We start from the raw sequence: 22,222 nt of genomic DNA, 5'->3' as shown, positions 1-22,222 counted from the left end.
CTTCTTCCCAAAAGCCTGGAATCACATCCAACTGCTTCTCAGGTTAAAGTAAAATGACCAATTGTGAACTTGAGTCCTTTAGCAGAACTCGATGTTTTGAGTTCCCATAACCAGTTTCCTCATCCACCATCCAAGCACAATCTGCACTTTCTACTTGGGGCCAAGGAAACTTGTCTTGCCTTCCACACGACACTCTTCACTATCGGGGTCTGGACCACATTTCCATTCTCCCTCACTTGACACACTGCAACTGAACCAGGTCTCTTCTGTACTTGGTTACAGATTTACTGCCTTTGTAAAGCCATCCTAAAATAGTTGCTGTGTTAGTCGAAAGAACCTGGACAGGTCATTTCATTTTGCCAAGCCTCAGTTTCTGCATCTGTAGAAAGAGAATATTATCTCTCTCTTAGGGTTTTGTAAGGATTAAGTAATAAATATGTAATAATATATTTATATTATATAATAATAATAATAATAATAATAATAAAGCATTTAGCATTACTGGCCTTGTCACATAGTAGGTACTAGCTAGATACTGATTCCCTCCATTTGCTTTCTTTTTTTTACTTTTATTTGCATTTATTTTTTGCGGCATTTATTCCCAGGCCATAAGGTTTTGTTTCTTCACTTTCTTCTAGGATATCTTTTTCTGCTGGGCAACCTCCTCTTCTGGTATAGGAACAATCTGTTCTTTTTCAGTAAAGATCATCTCAATGCAGCAGGGACAGCTCATGTATGGGTTGATCCGACCATGAGCTCTGTAAGTCCTGTGCCGCATCTTGGGGGCTTTGTTCACCTGGATGTGACCAGAAAATCTACATCTAAGCCCTTAAGTTCAGCATTACTCTTTGCATTTTTGAGCATGTGCAGTAAAAATTCAGCACTGTTTTTGGGCCACCGACCCTGCGTCCAGCCCTACTGTTTGGCCTGGGCACACCTACCAACTCCACCATTGTAACGACGGAATGGCACACATTGCTTCTTTAAAGTGACATCCTTCAGATACTTGGTGGCTTTTCAGATATGCCTACCCTTAATGGCTTGGGCAGTTTCACGAGTGTTCTTAAAGTGAACACGAAGATTTGAACCTCTTGACTTGCATGATTTTGTGGGGTTTTCTGGGTCAAGTGAATAGCGAACCAGTTTTAGAGGTCACCTCAGGCTGCTTACCCGAAAAGCCCTCCATTTGCTTTTCTGTCACTTTTATTTTCCCTGAATGCTTAATTCTTATCTGTATATCTATGTATGACTATTATATATATATATATATAATTTTTTTCAGTTTAAAAATGTCCATTCACTCTTCTTTACAGTTTCAATTCCTTTGCTGAGACTTTCTATTTTTTATTTGTTTCAAGTGTATTCATCATTGCTGGTCAAAGCATTTTTATGACGGCTGCTTTAAAATCGTCAAATAATTCCAACATCTCTGTCATCTCTTGGCATATATTGATTGTCCTTTTTCATTCAGTTTTAGATCTTCCTTGTTCTTGGTCTGATGACTGTTTTTCAACTGAAACTTGGGCATTTGGGGTATTATGTTTTGAGACTCCAGTTCTTATTTAAATCTCTGGTTGTAACTGGCCTCCTCTGACAGTGCTTTGACTGTGTCAGGCAACAAAAGGATATATCTTTCTGGGTGTTATTAAAATCTCTTCCAAAACTCACTTTTGGGTCAGTAACAGAATGTCAGGGCACAGGAGAAGAACACAGCTGCTCTTGGCAGGTGACATGGCACTGTTCAGGCTTTTGCTCGACTTGCCAAGGGAGAACAATGGCCGAGTGGCTGCCCCCTGCACTCTGGGACCCCTTCTGGCTTTGGCTGCCTGGAAGAGTGCAGCCAGGACCAGGGGAAGTTCCACCCATCACTTACAGAATGGCCTCCCATGCCTACGCTGACCTCGAGGAAAGGACAACCTGCCTTACAAAAGGGTAGTAAACCCATTGGAAACATTGATTTTATTTAAAATTTTTATTTTATATTTTATTTTTTTGGAAAAACATTGATTTTTAAGAGTGATATTTTGGAGCATATCTTTCAGGAGGTCTGGGCTCGTTAGAAATAAAAGAATAACACCTGTCCTTATATGTCCCGTTACCACATAGAGGCTACTCAGATCAGGTACCTCCAATAGCAGAGCTAGATCTTACATGGTTAGCATTTCATGTGCGTGGATGATAGAGGAAAAGGTTTACATGGGCATCTGACCCCCAGATGCCTGGGAAATCAGGGGTGATGGGTTTGCAGAGAATTCTCTCACGAAAGCACACCAGGCAGCCAAGGTGTGGAATGAGGCTCCACCACCCCCTCGCCCTGGGACCGTGGGCAAATAGCCTTCCCTGACCTGTTGCCTCATGTGTGAAATGACATCATGTGTGTGTCCTAAAGGTGATGTGCAAGAGTGTCCTTGTTGGTACCAATGACTGTAGCTGGTTGAAGCACAGAAATGGAAACTTGCAACCTTACCAAACCAAACCACAGATACACTGTTATAAGACAGCAGTTACACATACTTTTCAAAAGGAATCTCTACGCAGCCAGTCTTTACTGTCTAAGGCATTGTTAGATGTTGGGGGTATTCACGTCATTCTCTGCCCCTTCTTCTTCAACTGACTTATTTTGGATGAACTAGAAAATGAGCCAGAAACTTTCAAAGAAGGGGAAGCTTAAAACCATTAATTGACAGATATTTTTTAATCTAAAAGATGAGATGAGGGAATAAGTTGAAGTGATTGGTGAAGTGAGGTTTCCATATTGCTTGTGCCTATCATTTACGGCCTTCACTGCTGCTGTGACATATAACTGAGATTCTGTCAGATGCCTCTGGCCACCTTTGCCTGCCTTTAGCCTCTGCTGCTCTCCCATGCTTGTGCTGTTCAATCCTAGTCCCCAGTGGACATGTTGTAGACTGGTGCCTCCCAGGCTTTGCCAAGGAGTGACCTCTTCCGCGTAGTGTCCATGCTTTCCACACCCCTTCCCAGATGGCTGAACACATAAAGGTACAGAGGGAGCCACTCGGCTGCCTTGATTTGGCAGCATCCCTGCATCTCCAGCATCTTTATAACAATATCATGCAGCGGCCTATCAGCTATGTGACCCAGGTGTTCTGTGTTCTGCTCCCTGAGATGGCCATTTACTGGATATCTACTGTGTGCCAGGTTACAGACGAGGTCTTTATATTAACTGCCTCCTTCAGTCCTCATAACAAGTCTGTCAGCTATCAGCCCATTTTACAGATGAGGAAACCAAGGCTTAAAGAGTTTAGGATTTCGCTCCAAGTCACATACCTCATAACTGGAACAACTAGGGTTTTCATCCAGAGCTTTCCGCTTCCACAGCTTCCATTCTGCCTCCATCTTTCCCCCAGTGCCTCACTGTTCCCAGTCTTTGGAGGGTACAGGGTGTTGCCCTGAGGAAATGCCTCCACCACTGTAGCAAACATGTGACCTGTGCTATTCTCCCTAAGTCAGAATCAATGCTCCACATGTGTCCAACGTGGAAAGCATGGATCTGACCAGCCGCACTGCCTCAGGTTCCCCAAGAGGACTTAGGACAGTAATGGGTGGCGCAAGAGGGCTCTCAGATGTTGCCTCTGAAGGAAGGTGCTGAGGACACTGGCTTCAGGGCCAGTCGCCATGATGTGAAAGGGCCAGTCTGATGCTCTTCCCAAGAAGGACAAGGCTTCAACTCTCCAGAAAACAAGCCAATGAGGCTCAGATACAAGGGTCTTCAAGAAACGACAGATTCTCTACCTGTGGACAGAGGGCCACTTGCTCTGTGGATTCTCTTCCTACACAGGCCTTCCTGCTCTTCTGGTCCACACCTTAAGTCACCAAACACAAGTCAAATCCCTTCAAAGAGCAACAGGCTGACTGTCAAATAGTAAAAATCGCCTCAATCAAGTAATTACCCTGCAGTTGGTACCACTTGTTGTGAAGATTTCCAACTTCTCTCCCATCCAATCACCTCTCTTGCAGAATTGCCTGCCTCTGTAGACAAACATTCTCTAAAGGGTCAGAATGGTAGGTCTGTAACAGCTAATCTGCCACCTTAGCCCCAAATGCCAGGCTAGTGGTCAACATAAAGAAAAACATACCTGAAACCTTTACGTGGGGCAGAACCGCACACTGTGTGCTGTGCTTCTAACCCTGTCAATTTACCCAACAACCACGGGAAAGGGGACTCTGCTCCTGTTTCTACTGACCACTGGCCAGCGCCTCAAGGCAGGGCCAGCCCTCAGCTTCTTGGTCCCAAGAACACACACATTCTCATGGTTGCTATGGCCAGGTTTCATTAGCATGAAATGAAATTCTGTGGTTCTGTTAAATAATCAGGACTCCAGCTTAATATTTTCTCTGAATCAATGTTAATTATATTTTATGCTGATTACTTCTTCATCTGATAAAAATGTTTAGCATAGTCTGAGATGTTAGAATGGAGAAACTGCATTCCTTACCAAACAAAAACAACGACAAAAATGCCTTCATTTAGCCTAACTAGAGAGTTTATTTTGAGGAGAGACAAATTTACCTTCCAAGTGTTTTTCCTATTGCAATGTTTCTCAACCGAAGAGTATATAATTCTGTTCTTTTCTAAGTATTACTGGCAAAGCCCATTTTAGTAAAGGAGTGGGACTTTGAATCCTGATGTTGTGACTTCCTTATCTCTAAAATGTCAGAACCAAGTGAGTTTGGCACAGAGTATTTATAAATATTATTATTATTGCGTGTTCTTTACTTAGTAATAAAAAACAATTTCTTTATACCTCTGCATTTTCTAATACAAAGTCTGCTTAATCATCATTACTTAAATCAAGAACGCTGAGACAGAGGTATCAACTTTAACCACTTAATAAGAACTTCTGACATTTATTCATACTGCTACTGATTCATAAGAGGAAAAGTTTAAAAAGAAGACAAGTGCATATAGCCTTCCCTTTAGAATACAGGAAACCATATAAAAGTATTGGCAATGGAATTAAAGTAACCACAATGCCGCCCTTGGTAGCGTTTTCTACAAAGGCATTTACATGAACCGAAAAAGAATATTAAATTAGGTGGTTAAAGTAAAACTTCACTACTAGCTTCACACATTTTCATACATGAGATTATGGCATTTTAATCAGCTGATAGTTCAGCCATATAAGTACAGACCCAAAGAAATGTAAATATACCCAAGAAGGAATAATTTTCAGTCAAACTATTTTTTTCAAGAAGCAGAAGCTACACAAACTGCCAGAACTAAATATACAGTAAGAGTCCCAAGTTATTATGGAGAAATTCTGTGTCCATGGGTCCTGGAATTTTGAATTTCATCAACTAAATGATTTCAAAAGCAATTTGGAAGGACTTCTAGTTAAGATGTAAAAAGATTCAAGAGAACTTAGCTCCCATGGTAACAACCAGAAGTTGAACCCAAAATTGAATCAAAGATTTCTGAGACTGTGTTCCAACATCCTGCCAACTCAACTGCTGACAGGACCGAAAAGGCAGTATGGGAGTGGGGATGGGAGTTGGGCTAATTAAAGCAGCCCCTGCTCAACTTGACTCTGGAACCCTAATGATCAGCCCCATACCCTAACCACCAGACAAAAGAACAGGAAATAAACAAAAGAAAATAAAATCGGTTATACATTGTGTCTGGAGTATAATAAAAAGGTATAAGATCTGCAAAGAAGCAGGAAAATATAACCCCAAATCCAGAGAAAGCACAATTAGTAAAAGCAAACTTACAGATGACCAGTAAGTTTTAAAAACAATTATTATAAATGTATTCAAGAATTTATAAGAAAAAAACGGATATAATAGATGAAAATGGGATACTTCATGAGATAAATGTGACCTCTAAAAAAGAATGAAAGGAAAATTTTAGAACTGAAAAAAGGACTATTTAAAAATGAAATAAAATAAACGTTTTATTTAAATATTGAAAATATTGTAAAATGAAACAAACCCATTCACGGATGGGTTTAATAGCAGAATGAACATTGCAGAAAAAGATTAGTACACTTGAAAACAGGTCGGTATTATTCTAAGTGGGGCAGAGAGAAAAAAGAAAAAAAAAATGAAGGGAACATCAGTGCCCTGTGGGATTATATTAGCAACCTAACATACATGCAATTGGAATCCCAGATGTCAGAGAGAATGAGAAAATTCTAGAAGACATAATGGTTGAAATGTTTCCAAATTTGATATAAAACATACTCTATATATTCAAGAAGTACAATGAACACCAAATAGATACATTTTAAAACAAACAAAAAAAACCCCATACCTAGGTACACCATAGTAAAATTGCTTAAAACAAAACGTAAGAAAAAATTGTAAGCTTAGTCAGAGAAAACTTAATCTCATGCATGGGAAAAATGTTAAGAATGATAGCTGAATTCTCATCAGACACAAGGAAAGAAAGAAGACAATAGGATAACAAATTAATCTAAAATTCAACATCCAGTGAAATTGTCCTTTAAAAATGAAGATGAAATTAAAAATTTTAAGATGAGTAAAAACTGGGAGATTTTTTGCCATAGACTCTCACTACAAAAAAATTGCCCCCAAATTTTCTTTATTCTCAGAGGATATTACACCAGATAAAAACTCTCATTGACAATTTTATACAAAATCTCTTTAAAAAAATAGAGGGTGAAGGAACATATTTTTCCTCTTATGAAGCCAGCATACCCTGATGCCAAAAGCTAACAAGATCATAACAAGGAACTAAAAGACCAATATTCCTTATGAACATAGATACAGTAATCCTTAACAAAATGTTTGCATGTAAAATCATCTGTATATAAAATGGACCAGCATCATGGCCAAGTGGGATTCATCCTCAAAATGCAAGATTGGTTTAAAACTAAAAAATCATGTAACTGATTACATTAATGGCATCGAGGAGAAAAATCATATGATCGATATGCAGAAAACAACTGATTCAGAAAAAGCTTTTGATAACTTACAAAATATTCAAGATAGAAACTCAAAATAGGAGTAAAAGGGAGCTTCTGAAATCTGATAAAGGACAGCTATGAAAATCTTACAGTTAATATCAAAATATAGAAGTCTTTCTCCATAAGACTGAGGAAAAAAGCAAGGATGCCTCATTTCAATATTTCCTTTCAACACTGACCTGCAGGTCTCAGCCAATGCAACAAAGCAAGAAAAATGCATTAAAAAGTACAGATTGGTAAGAAAGAAGTAAAATGTTTTTATCCTCAGATGATATTATTGAGTACTTAGAAAATCTCAGGGAATCTACAAACAAACTACTTGAACTATTACGTGATTTTAGTGAGCTTATTGTACAAGTCAATGTACAAAAATTCATTGTGTGTATACTAAATATGGAACATGTATGTAACATACATGTAGAAAAGGAAAATTTAAATATACCATTGGCAAGATCTTTAAAACACTTTTAAATTTTTTTGAAATTAATTTAATGAAATATGTTCAAGGATTCTATTACTGAAAAATACAAAACATTGTTGGAGGGAATTAAATAAAATGGAGATATATACCATGTTCATGAATTTTTGAAATATCAATTCTCCCCAAACTGATATATAGATTTAATTCAATCACAATCAAAATCATATTTGACCCTTTTATTTCCCAGGAAATTTATAAGCTAATATTTTAAGTTAAAAATTTTATTTCATCAAATTGTAAAACTTCATCTTCTCAAAAGATACTGTTAAGAAAATGAATAAATAGGCTACAGACTGGGAAAAATCCAAGTACCTGTATTTAGAATGTATGACAAATGCTTACAACTTGGTGTTTTTAAAAAGAATAACAACAGCACACAGTTTAAAATGGGCAAAAGATTTAAACAGACACTTGACAAAAGACACACGAAAAACAAGGAAGCACTCAAAAGGGTGCCCCAAACCATTAAATATCAGGAAAATGAAAATTAATACACAATGAGATATTACTACGTACCCACTGGAATACCTAAATTTAAAAGGTTGACAACACCAAAATGTCAGTGAGGGTGTGGAACAAAAGAACTCTTATACACTGCTAGTAAAGTTGTAAATGGTATAACAATTTTTGGAGAACTGTTTACAGTATCTTTTTAGACAGTTAAATAAATGCCTACTATAACATCCATTAATACCACTTTTAAGTATTTACCAAAAGAAATGAAAACATATGTGCAAAAAAATGAACAAAAATGATCCTGACAATCTTATTCATAATAACACCAAATCCATAACATCCTAAATGTCCATCAACAATAGAATAAACAATTTTTTAACACAATCAAACCCATTAATGCAGAAAAAAAATTAAAAGATTGTAAATCTTCAGTAATTTTTTCTTCCCTCAGGTGCGTACAGACAGGACATTGTACCTTAATAACTGTGGAATGGTGCAGTTGAGGTCAGCTGGAGATAACAAGGCCAATTTCTGAAGTCAGCCTGCAAGAACTGGACTCATAGCTGAGTCCTAGAGAAATCAGCATTTGAGAGGGAGAGGGAGTTGGGAGAGTTTGGCAGAGATATATACAATGAAATATTACTCAGAAAAAAAAAGGAAGGAATGAACTACTCAACATCTCATAAACATCATGCTGAGCAGAAGATCCAGTCTATCTACTTCCATTCCTATGAAACTCCGGGGCAAACAAACTGAGCAGTGGTGACAAAGACAGAACCTTGGGAGTGAAGGGAAGGTATTAATAGAAAAAGGGCTGAGAGGAATTTCTTAGATGATGGATGGCGTGTGCATGATGCAATCTACCATTTCATCTGTCAAAACTCACTGAACGGTACCATTACAATTTGTGCATATCAATGTATATAAAATAGATCCCACTTTTTTTAATTAAGAGAAAAAGAAAGAAAGAAAAGCAATTTGGTGATTGCCAACATTTTTTTAAACATCTTTATTGGAGTATAACTGTTTACAATGTTGTGTTAGTTTCTGCTGTATAACAAAGTGAGTCAGCTATATGTATACATGTATCCCCATATCCCCTCCCTCTTGCATCTCTCTCTCACCCTCCCTATCCCACCCCCCCCATCCCACCCCTCTAGGTGGTCACAAAGCACCGAGCCTGATCTCCCCGTGTGATGCAGCTGCTTCCCACTAGCTATCTATTTTACATTTGGTAGTGTATATATGTCAATGCTACTCTCCCACTTCGTCCCACCTTACCCTTCCCCCTCCCCATGTCCTTAAGTCCATTCTCTACGTCTGTGTCTTTATTCCTGTCCTGCCCCTAGGTTCTTCAGAACCTTTTTTTTTCTTTAGATTCCATATATATGTGTTAGCATATGGTATTTGTGTTTCTCTTTCTGACTTACTTCATTCTGTATGACAGACTCTAGGTCCATCCACCTCACTACAAATAACTCAATTTCGTTTCTTTTTATGGCTGAGTAATATTCCATTGTATATATGTGCCACATCTTCTTTATCCATTCATCCAATGATGGACACTTAGGTTGCTTCCATGTCCCGGCTATTGTAAATAGTGCTGCAGTGAACATTGTGGTACATGTCTCTTTTTGAATTATGATTTTCTCATGGTATATGCCCAGTATTGGGATTGCTAGGTTATATGGTAGTTCTATTTTTAGTTTTCTAAGGAACTTCCATACTGTTCTCCATAGTGGCTGTATCAATTCACATTCCCACTAACAGTGCAAGAGGGTTCCCTTTTCTCCACACCCTCTCCAGCATTTACTGTTTGGAGACTTTTTGATGATGGCCATTCTGACTGGTATGAGGTGATACCACATTCTAGTTTGGATTGGCATTTCTCTAATGATTAATGATGTTGCGCATCCTTTCATGTGTTTGATGGCAATCTGTATATCTTCTTTGGAGAAATATCTATTTAGATCTTCTGCCTATTTTTGGATTGGGTTGTTTGTTTTTTTTTGATATTGATCTGCATGAGCTATTTGTATATTTTGGAGATTGCACCTTTTTTTTTTTTTTTTTGTGGTACACAGGCCTCTCACTGTTGTGGCCTCTCCCGTTGCGGAGCATGGGCTCCGGACATGCAGGCTCAGTGGCCGTGGCTCACAGGCCCAGCTGCTCCACGGCATGTGGGATCTTCCTGGACCAGGGCACGAACCCGTGTCCCCTGCATTGGCAGGTGGACTCTCAACCACTGTGCCACCAGGGAAGCCCTGAGACTGAGCCTTTGTCAGTGCTTGGTTTGCAAATATTTTCTCCCATTCTGCAGATCGTCTTTTAGTCTTGTTTATGGTTTCCTTTGCTGTGCAAAAGCTTTTAAGTTTCATTAGGTCCCATTTGTTTATTTTTGTTTTTATTTCCATTTCTCTAGGAGGTAGGTCAGAAAGGATCTTGCTGTGATTTATGTCAAAGAGTGTTCTTCCTATGTTTCCCGCTAAGAGTTTTACAGTGTCTGGCCTCACATTTAGCTCTTTAATCCATTTTGAGTTTATTTTTGTGTATGGTGTTAGGGAGTGTTCTAATTTCATTCTTTTGCATGTAGCTGTCCAGTTTTCCCAGCACCACTTATTGAAGAGGCAGTCTCTTCTCCATTGCATATTCTTGCCTCCTTTATCAAAGATAAGATAACCAGATGTGTGTAGGTTTATCTCTGGGCTTTCTATCCTGTTCCATTGATCTGTATTTCTGTTTTTGTGCCAGTACCATACTGTCTTGATTACTGTAGCTTTGTAGTATAGTCTGAAGTCAGGGAGCCTGAAATTGAGATAGTTGTAGTGAGGTGGATGGACCTAGAGTCTGTCATACAGAGTGAAGTAAGTCAGAAAGAGAAAAACAAATACCGTATGCTAACACATATATATGGAATCTAAGAAAAAAAAAAAGGTATGAAGAACCTGGGGGTAAGACGGGAATGAAGACCCAGACCTACTGGAGAGTGGACTTGGGGATGTGGGCAGGGGGAAGGGTGGGCTGTGACAGAGTGGGTGGCATGGACATGTATACACTACCAAACATGGAATAGGTAGCTAGTGGGGGGCAGCCGCATAGCACAGGGAGATCAGCTCCTTGGTTTGTGACCACCTGGAGGGGTGGGATGGGGAGGGTGGGAGGGAGGGAGATGGGAGAGGGAAGAGATATGGGAATATATGCGTGTGTGTGTGTGGCTGATTCACTTAGTTGTGGAGCGGAAACAGACACACTGTTGTAGAGCAATTATACTCCAATAAAGATGTTAAAAAAAATAGATACATTCAAATACAAATTATTTATATACCTAGCAATGCCCTAGACAGAGACAAAGCTATTTCAATTTTTTTTAACGTGCTGTTAATATTTTTCTCAGCAACTTCCAGAATTACCTCATAATCTTGAGTGAATGTAAATTTAATTAAAAAAATGAAAGTTGACAATAAAATAAAATAAAATAAATAAGCGGTGCTGAGAAAACTGGACAGCTACATGTAAAAGAATGAGATTAGAGCATATCCTCACATTATATACAAAAATAAACCCAAATGAATTAAAGACCTAAATGTAAGACCTGAAACCACAAAACTTCTAGAAGAGAATAGAGGCAGAATACTCTTTGACATAAATCGTAGCAATATTTTTTTGGATATGTCTCCTAAGGCAAAATAAATAGAAGCAAAAATAAGCAGATGGGACCTAATTAAACTTAAGAGTTTTGCACAGGAAAGGAAATCATCAACAAAATGAAAAGGCAACCTACTGAATGGGAGAAAATATTTGCAAATAATATGATGGACAAGGGGTTAATATTCAACATATATGAACAGCTCACACAACTCAATATCAAAAAAACAAAGAAACTAATTAAAAAATGGATAGAAGACCTGAATAGACATTTTTCCAAAGAAGATATACAGACGGTCAATGGGCACATGAAAATATGCACAACATCACTAGTCATCAGAGAAATGCAAATCAAACCATAATGAGATAGCACCTCACACCTGTTAAAATGGCTATTATCAAAAAGTCTACGAATAACAAACATTGATGAGGATGTGAAGAAAAGGGAAACCTAGTATGCTGTTGGTGGAATTGTGAATTGGTGCAGCCACTATGGAAAACAGTACAGAGGTTCCTCAAAAAACTAAAAATAGAACTACCATATGATCCAGCAATCCCACTGCTGGGTATATATCTGAAGAAAATGAAAACACTAATTTGAAAAGATTCATGCACCTCAATGTTCATAGCAGCATTATTTACAATAGCCAAGATATGGTAGCAAACTAAGTGTCCATCAACCGATGAATGGATAAAGGAGAAGTGGTATATATACATAATGGAATACTACTCAGCCATAAAAAGAAGGAAAATCTGTCATTTGCAACAACCTGGATAGACCTAGAGAGTATTATGCTCAGTGAAATAAATTCAAGACAGAGAAAGACAAATACTCTATATTATCACTTATGTGTGGAATCTAAAAAATAGAATGAATGAATATAACAAAACAAAAACAGACTCACAGATATGGAGAAGAACTAGTGTTTACCAATGGGGAGTGGGAAGGAGGTAGGGGAGAGTTAGTGGTATATGATTAAGAGACACAAACTACTATGTATAAAAAATAAGTATCAGGATATAGTGTACAGCACAGGGAAATATAGCCATTCTTTTATAATAACTTTAAATGGAGTATAATCTATAAAGATATTGAATCACTATGTCATACACCTGAAACTAATATATTGTAAATCAACTATACTTCAATTTAAAAATGGAAAGGAAATGCAATGACCAAAATAAAAATTCAGTGGATAGTCTCAACACCAGAATGGAGGAGACAGAGGAAAACATTAGTGAACTGGAAGATAGAATGATAGAAATTACTAAATCTGAACAATGGAGAGAAAACAGACTGGAAAAAAAAAACAAGAACAGAGGCTAAGGGTCCTGTGTGGTTATAAAAAAAAATCTAACTTAAATGTCATCAGAGTTCTTGTGAGAAAAGAAGAGAAAAGAAAGAGGGCAGGGCTGAAAAGTACATAATGAAATGACTGGGAACTCCCCATTTTGGCAAAAGACATAAACCAAACTTCAAAATGTTGACTGAAACTCAACCAGGGTATATTCAAAGAAATACCATCAAGGCATATCATCATTAAACTTCTGAAAACTAAAGAAAAAAAATCCTTGAAAACAAAGAGAGAAAAATGATGACTTATTCATAAGGGGAAAATGATTTTAATGACAGCAGATTCTCATTAGAAACTATGAAGGCCAGATATGCGTTCAGGTGCTGAAAAAAAAAAACTCTCAACCCAGAATCCTATATCCAATAAAACCATGTCATTATTTTCAGATGACATGTTTGTTTGTACAGAATATTCTAGGAATCTACAAGAACTCCTAGAATTAATATGTAAGTTCAGCAAGGTTGTAGAATACAAAATCAACATATGAAGAATCAATTGTATTTCCATATACTAGCAATGGACATGTGGACACTTGAAATCAAATATGCAGTACTATTTACAATCACTCAAAAAAAGGAAATAATTAGGTGTAAGTCTAACAAAACGTGTACAGGTCTTGTATGCTGAAAACTACAATATGTTGATGAAAGAAATCAGAAGAGATCTATATAAATGGAGAGACATACCATATTCATAGATTAGAAGATTCAGTGTAGTATTGATCTCATTCCTCCAAAAAGCAATATTCAGGTTTAATAATTCCTATCAAAATCCCAGAAAGATTTTTTTGTAGATATAGACAAGATTATTCTAATATTTACATGGAAAGGAAAAGAATTAGAATAGCTAAAACAATTTTGAAAAAGAATGAAGTGGGAGGAATCAACCTACCACATTTCAAGTTTATATAACTAACGTAATCAAGACTGACCATGTGGTATTGGCACAGAAATAGGTACACAGCCCCTTGTATCAAAATGGAGAATGCAGAAATAGAATGACACAAATATGCCCAACTGATTTTAGACAAAGGTGTTAAAGCAATTCAATGGAGAAGAGATAACCTTTCAAGAAACTGCTGTTAAGGAAATTGGACATCCATAGGCAAAAAAAAAAAAAAAAATCTTGGGACTTCCCTGGTGGCACAGTGGTTAAGAATCTGCTTGCCAGTGCAGGGGACACGGGTTCAAGCCCTGGTCCGGGAGGATCTCACATGCCATGGAGCAACTAAGCCCATGCACCACATCTACTGAGCCTGTGCTCTAGAGCCCATGAGCCACAACTACTGAGCCCGCATGCTTAGAGCCCTGCTCTGCAACAAGAGAAGGCACCTCAATGAGAAGCCCACGCACCACAACGAAGAGTAGCCCCCGCTAGCTGCAACTAGAGAAAGCCTGCACACAGCAACGAAGACCCAACACAGCCAAATAAATATATAAATAAATAAATAAATAAAAAGGAAAAAAAAAAAAAAAAGCGCCACATGAGGAACCCTTGTGGTGAAGAAAACACTGTATCTGTGCTGTATCAATGTCAAAATCCTGGGTGTGATATTGTATTATAGTTCTGCCAGTGATTCCACTGGGGAAGACTAGGTAAAGGGACATGAAATATCTCTGTATTACTTCTTACAGCTGCATGTGAATTTATTATTCTCTAAAAATAAAAAGTTCAATTAAAAAATCAACCCCCCATAATTGTAGTCAGATGTCTCTCAGGTTAGGTTTTAACAAAGGGATTTAATAAACACAATAGAGTTCTTTTCTCTTTTTTCTTTGTATTCTTTTTAGATGGAGCATAATGCAGAGATACAAAGAGTAAGTATATATCAGCTTGCTGGATTATCACAAAATGAACACACACACGTAGCCATCACCCAGGTTAAGAAATGGAACACCTGTATTCCAAGAGACCTTGCCAAAAGTCACACACTTGAGCTGGCTATTTTTTCTTACATTGTCTCAGCAGTAGCTAATTTGGTGAACTGAATTAATGCCTGGTGGTTCAAGGCCAAAATTTGTGATGTGAATGACCAGCTGTCCAAGGAAGGAGGAGACAGAGGAATTTTGGTTTTCTATAGACATATGGGTGCTCACAAGTGAGTCCTGTCCCTTCTCTGTCCCTTAAAATGGGGCCACCCCTACTAGCTGTCTCTGTATGGTTTACCAAGTACCAAGTTCTTTGAGTCCCCCAGAGGAAGGGAGAGGTGGGACAGGACACAGCAGTATCTAGTCTCTAAAATCAAAGGAAAGGGGCAATTTACCATGAGAAAAAGAAAAACTACAAACACATTTTATTTTATTAAAAGTATTGATTTCTAACTAGATTAACAATTTCTACCAAAGTGGATGTACTCAGCATCATTTCTGTTTCCAGTTCAGTAATTCATTTAAATTTTATTATTATAGAATCATAATAAACCCCCCCTTGTCCTAACTGTGACTGGGGTCTGCTCTGTCTGACTCAGCTGAATTCCACCTCCTGGAAGGTGTTTTTTTGGTGTGTAACACAACTACTCTTAGGAACAAATTTCACCGACAGGAAATTCTCACTGTGCGTCCCGTAGTGAGGGGATGAACTCAGACTTATGGAGTAGGACCTCAATTACCCAGCACTTCAAGTATCTCCCCAAGGAGCCCAGGATAATACAGTTGCCAGAAGAACTCAGAGGCTGGAGCTCAGCAAAACAAGTTGCTCTATCCTGTGGTTATAACAAGTTATCCTTGAATGAATGAAATGGAATGAGCTTGGCTCTCCCAGATACACAAAGCTGTACTGTGAGGCAAAGCACAAGGGTCGACCAGATGGCTGCCACGCAGAACCAGGATTGCAGGGGTGGTGACCTCAGGGTCCATTTTACTGGCCAAAGTGAAGAAACACATCTCACTTGTATTTTCTTAACCTCAGTTGAATGGCCTGCATTTATAGGTTCAACAATGTATTTTATGCCACTGAAGAGCAGGCTTGGGCCAGAGGTAAAGGGGAGGGGGGAGGGAAAAGAGAGTTTTTCCCTTTTCTTAGTGGTACTCTGTTGGGACTGCTATTTTTCTTGTCTCTCTGGTTTGAGGGTTTCTGGCTCTTGGAAAAGAAGGTGGACCAGGATACACTCATATTTTGCTTCCTGCCATCTCCTGGAAGTGAACCAGGGGTCCTACAATAGTGAAAGGCAGTTAAAGCCAGTTCTGGGGGTGCTTTCAAAACAAAGAGGATTTTAAAATTTGACTCAATTGCATTCCATGTAACACCACTTCACTGTGATGTCATTTCAGTGACACCCCCCCTGGCTTCTAGACCAAGGATCCATCATTAGGAGCTATCCCTCCCCACCCTGATGGAATGGGCGCTTGTGGTTACACACCACACCAGCCTGGAGGACACAGCCAAGCATTCTCAAAACCTCGTCAGTTGCTTGTAGCCAAGTCAGATGGACCTTACTGGGTAGGAAGGACGGGGGTTGGGGAACCAGAGATCTTTTCTCAAATTCCTTACAAAGAAAGAGTCTGTAGGTAGTAGGTGAGGCCAAGGGATGGAGAAGCCCCACCTCCCTTTCCCAACCCAGTGGATGTTTGCAACATCTTTTGCCTAAAGCCTCAGTTTGTGTTGCATTTGATTCCAGTATCTGAACATCTGTTAAGCTACCTTGATCCAGGTGTTTGGGGAAAGGGAAATAGAAGGATAAGAAATCTGAGCGGCCATTTAAAAAGAAACATTTAACGCAGTGTGGAAGACAGCCAACACAGCATTTGTAGGAAGTGAAGGGCACGTGCACCATTTCTAAGCCTCGTGGGTAGGAGCACGGGGTACGTGTTCTTGAAGTTAAAATTTGAGGAGAAAAAGGGCTAATGTCCCAACACCATCCTTCCATCTTGGAACTCTCCCCCAAGTTTTTCTTCCTATTCTGTTTTTCCAACCCAAGTCTTTATGCCACAGGGCAGTGAGTGCATTTATATTGTACACTTAATTCAAAATAGTAAATAAGTGTTATCCAGCCTCTAAATTCAAAGGAGCCCCGTAGCGTCCTGGCTTTGGGGTCTAGTGTCTGCCACACTTCTGCACATTCTCACTCTAAGCCCATTTCCTAAGAATAAATCAATGTGTTAGTGGCTACATCAGCTCAGAACTATCAATACTTGAATGACCCATCAACATCGGGCTTGAATGTTTTTCCTCCTTAATGAATCAACTATTTGATTGACTAAACTGAGACTAAAACCCAAACCTTAGCGGCTGTTTTAGACTTGAGCAAATACAGCAGAAGAGCCAAGATCACTTGCCATCAATGGGCTCCCCCTGGCCTCCCTGCTGCAGCTGGGTCTCCCGGCAGTTCTCACTCAGGGAGGAAAAGGATTCCCTTCGCTGGGGCAGCGTAAGACTATTAGGGGCTGGGCCCACCCCTGTGTCCACTTGCTGGTGAGGGTACAAAACAGGACTTGGGCTGGTGCTGGTGAATCTGAGCTTCACCCTAACACACCAACATGAAAACAGCCAGTCTAGAGGCATGGGAGAAGGACTCAGATGGAAAAAGGTGCCAGTCACCTGCTGCTCCAACAGAAACAGTGCTCTCTGGAAGGAACTGGCCAGTCACGACTCAATCCGGACATCAAGGCAACATCTGGGTGAAGGAGTAACAGCTGTGGGTATAATGTGATCAAATATTGTGGAGGTGGCGTGATTGCTTGGCCATGGTCATGATCAGTATTTATTTTCTCCCTTCCTGAGCGAGTGTCTGGTTTTTAACACGATTACTCTTACAGGCAGCCTCCCGTGCCCTCTGGGAGGTGGAGAGGAGTGGCCCTCCGTGCTGCTGTGCTGGGTTACACAGCCCTCCCTCACTTCCCTGCAGGTCCTTTAAAACCCGCATTCTCACATGGTTCCAAGATTTGGGCTCAGGGCAGGAAACAGAACCTGATTCAACATTTTGCTAAGTATGATTTTCACCACGCTGAATAGGGTCTTTTTTGACCTGCAACCACGGCTGGTCCGTGGTTCTCTTGATCCACATAGACTGAAGAGCTTCCTCCCCTGTGGATTTCCTAGTGTGAGTTCACCACACATCTACAGGTACTTGCTTCTCTGTATGTCACCAAGAGTCACTGTTCCAATACCAGTGGGCACTGACAGAGCCGGGCAGCTGTGCCAGGGAGTTCAGGGAGCAAACACTCCAATGAGAAAAATGAGCCAGCCCTAAAACTTAGTTGACTTTGGGGCTCCCCTGGTGGCGCAGTGGTTAAGAATCCGCCTGCCAAGGCAGGGGACACGGGTTGGGGCCCTGGTCTGGGAAGATCCCACATGCCGCGGAGCAACTAAGCCCATGAGCCACAACTACTGAGCCCTCGTGACACAACTACTGAAGCCTGCGCAACTAGAGCCCACGCTCCACAACAAGAGAAGCCACCGCAATGAGAAGCCTGTGCGCCGCAACAAAGAGTAGCCCCCACTCACTGCAACTACAGAAAGCCTGCACGCAGCAATGAAGACCCAATGCAGCCAAAAATAAAAAATAAATTAAATAAATAAAATTTTTTAAGAAGAACCTTAGTTGACTTTAAGGGCTGGTATAAAATAAGGTAGAGGACTGAGGGACAAATATTCATCTCCATTAAAATACATCATTTTAAAAAGCTGAAGTTTTCGTTTGGTTTTGTGTTATTTTAAGCAACGTGAAGTTGGTTTTAGTGGAGATATGCAATTGGTAACTTAGGTTATTTTGAAAGATTTTCCTCCTTAAAATGAGTCTCAGCTGATAGTTCCTCCTTAATGCTGATAATTATCTAAAGCAAAACAAACGTCTAGGTCAATGATGACTGAAACAGGATAATTCCTGGACACTAAATTTTCCAAGAACAAAGCACACAATTGTTCTATACACACCCCTGCAAAAGTTCTTAATGGAAAGGGCACAGAGACCTTTTACTTGGGGGCCTTGTTATGATGGAGCCCCAGAGGCACCACCACGAGACTGCCTTTGAGCCAAGGTCTCACAATGAGGGCACAAAGGTGGAGCTACCCCATCCTACAGTTCAGGTCTGGGGTCACTAGAACAGCAGGGAACCTGAGTCCAGAAGTACCTTTCCCTCTCACTACATCAGCTGCAAGTCAGCCTCAGATTCCCCGTCCCTAAAGTAGATTAGCAGCTATTCACACTAACGGGTGCTTGTGGGGATTACACAGGATCATGAATGTGGACCAGCTCTGTCAGTACTGAAGCTCCAGACAAAAGAAAGCACTTAGTTATCACAGCCAGGAAGGGCTTGGGAGATGCGCTTGCATTTTAAAAGAAAACAAAACCCTGTCCAAAACCCCATCTCTCATGAGCATCAGTCGGACCAGTGGGCACTTGGGCTGCTTCTGGAGTATGTGGATGGATCTTACCCACTCTGGGACATCAGGCAGGCCTTTCTGAAGCTTTTGAACTCAGGTCTTTTAAGTGCTCTGTGGTGCCCATGTGGACAAGTAGGGCTACAAACAGGTGATGCTGCATGCTTAGTCCACCTCCGTTTAGGATTAGAAGTTCTGGATTCTATGATCAGATGGGATCTTGGGCAGCTGTTTAACTTCTCTGTTTCTTAGTTTTATTCATTTACTGCATGGGGATTATATCAGCCTTACTTACCTAGAAGATCTTTATGAGAATGCAATGAGATTTTTTTTAAAAGAATAAATATATGCATTATTAATTATCATTAGACTGGAGCTTCAGCATAACTCCTGGGTACTCTGAAAAGTTTTATTATTTAGAAGCAGCCCAGGCTGATTGCTATTCCCTGATGCTGACTTTGTTTTAAAATAAACTTTTTATTTTAGAATATATATATATATATATATATATATATATATATATATATATATATACACACACATATATGTATATATATATTTTGGCCAAGCCCCAAGTGGCTTGCAGGATCTTAGTTCCCCAACCAGGGGTCGAACCTGGGCCCACGGCAGTGAAAGCACCAAGTCCAAACCACTGGACCACCAGGGAATTCCCTTAGAATATATTTAGATTTACAGAAAAGTTCCAACAGAGAGTTCCCATATGCCCTTCACCCAGTTTCCCCTAATGTTGACGTCTTACATAACTATGGCCCATTGTCAGAACTAAGAAGCCAGTATTAGTACATTAAGGTGCATGTGTCTTTTTGAATTATGGTTTTCTCAGGGTATATGCACAGTAGTGGGATTGCTGGGTCATATGGTAGTTCTATTTGTAGTTTTTAAAGGGACCTCCATACTGTTCTCCATAGTGGCTGTATCAATTTACATTCCCACCAACAGTGCAGGAGGGTTCCCTTTTCTCCACACTCTCTCCAGCATTTATTGTTTGTAGATTTGTTGATGATGGCCCTTCTGACCAGTGTGAGGTGATACCTTATGGTAGTTTTGATTTGCATTTCTCTAATAAGTAGTGATGTTGAGCATCTTTTCATGTGCCTCTTGGCCATCTGTATGTCTTCTTTGGAGAAATGTCTATTTAGGTCTTCCACTCATTTTTTGATTGGGTTGTTTGTTTTTCTGATATTGAGTTGCATGAGCTGTTTGTATATTTTGGAGGTTAATCCCTTGTCTGTTTCTTCATTTGCAAATATTTTCTCCCATTCTGAGGGTTGTCTTTTCATCTTGTTTATGGTTTCCTTTGCTGTGCAAAAGCCTTTAAGTTTCATTAGGTCCCATTTGTTTATTTTTGTTTTTATTTTCCTTACTCTAGGAGATGGGTCATTTGCAGCACTATTTACAATAGCCGGGTCATGGAAGCAACCTAAACGCCCATCAACAGATGAATGGATAAAGAAGATGTGGTACATATATACAATGGAATATTACTCAGCCATAAAAAGGAATGGAATTGGATCATTTGTAGAGATGCGGATGGACCCAGAGACTGTCATACAGAGTGAAGTAAGTCAGAAAGAGAAAAACAAATATCATATATTAACGCATATATGTGGAATCTAGAAAAATGGTACAGATGAACCTGCTTGCGAGGCAGAAATAGAGACACAGATATAGAGCACAAATGTATGTACACCAAGGGGGGAAAGTGGGAGAGAGATGAATTGGGAGATTGGGATTGACATATATACACTAATATGTATAAAATAGATAACTAATGAGAACCTGCTATATAGCATAGGGAACTCTACTTAATGCTCTGTGGTGACCTAAATGGGAAGGAAATCTAAAACAGAGGGGATGTATGTATACATATAGCTGATTCACTTTCAGAAACTAACACAATATTGTAAAGCAACTATACCCCAATAAAAAATAAAGATAAAAACAATAAAATATACTAAGATTAAAAAAATATTAGTATATTAATGTTAACAAATATAGACTTTATTCAGGTATCACCAGTTTTTCTGCCAATGTCCTTTTTCTGTTCCAGGACTCCATCCAGGTACCACACTACATTCAGTCCTCATGTCTCCTTGGTTGCCTCTGCTTGATGATGGTTTCTCAGTACTTCCTTGTCTTTCATTGACTGACAGTTTGAGGTGTACCAATCAGGTAATGTGTGGACCATCCCTCAATTTGGTTTTGTCTGACATGTTTTTTTCATGATTGGACTATGGGTTTTGGGGAAGAGTGAAGTACTCTTCTCATCACATCATATCAGAGGTCTATGTCATCAACATGACTTATTACTGGTGATATTAACCTTAATCACGTTGTTAAGATGGGATCTACCAGATTTCTCCACTGTAAAGTAACTCTTTTCCCTTTGCATACTCTATTCTTAAAAATAGAAGGAAGTCACTAAGTCCAACTCACATTCAAGGAAGGAAAATTGTTTCACTTCCTGAAGGGGGGAGTATCTATGTATCATTTGGAATTCTTCTTTAAGGAAGACTTGTCTCTCTGTTTATGTTCAATTTTATTTATTTTTTGGCCATCCCGCATGTGGGATCTTATTTCCCCGACCAGGGATCAAACCTGTGCCCTCCCCCCCCACCCCCCGCCGCAGTGGAAGCGTGGAGTCCTAACCACTGGACCACCAGGGAATTCCCATGTGTTTAATTATTTTATACTTTGGGTTAAAATCCAATATGATGTTATCTATTTTGTTGCTCTAAGTGTTCCAGCTTTGGCCCCTGGGAGCTCTTTCAGTTATTTCCTTCCCACATCCCTTGGACATACCCCCATAACTGTGGGTCTTTCCATTTTTATTTCTATTTTGAGCACTTTCTGACTTTCTGGCTCTAGAAGATGTTCCAGGTTCATCTTATATATTCATTGCCCCAGCCAGAATCAGCCATTTCTCCAAGGACCCTGGTTCCTATTTTGGAAAATTATATTAGAAACCAACAACTGGGCACTGAGTGTGCTTTTTG

The 22,222-nt window shown here is 39.5% G+C and overlaps 1 protein-coding gene and 1 pseudogene across 1 annotated transcript in view; both read right to left on the bottom strand.

Annotated features, from left to right (window-relative positions):
* The window catches only part of ACOXL (acyl-CoA oxidase like), a 352,026-nt gene that overhangs the window by 5,804 nt on the left and 324,000 nt on the right, over positions 1–22,222 (bottom strand).
* Positions 570–1,140, bottom strand: LOC132502106 (large ribosomal subunit protein uL22-like; annotated as a pseudogene).

The sequence above is a fragment of the Mesoplodon densirostris genome, chromosome 14 (assembly GCF_025265405.1).
Source record: "Mesoplodon densirostris isolate mMesDen1 chromosome 14, mMesDen1 primary haplotype, whole genome shotgun sequence".
NCBI lineage: Eukaryota > Metazoa > Chordata > Mammalia > Artiodactyla > Ziphiidae > Mesoplodon > Mesoplodon densirostris.
Note: the sequence above shows the minus strand (reverse complement) of the source record. Positions and strands in the feature narration are given on the sequence as shown.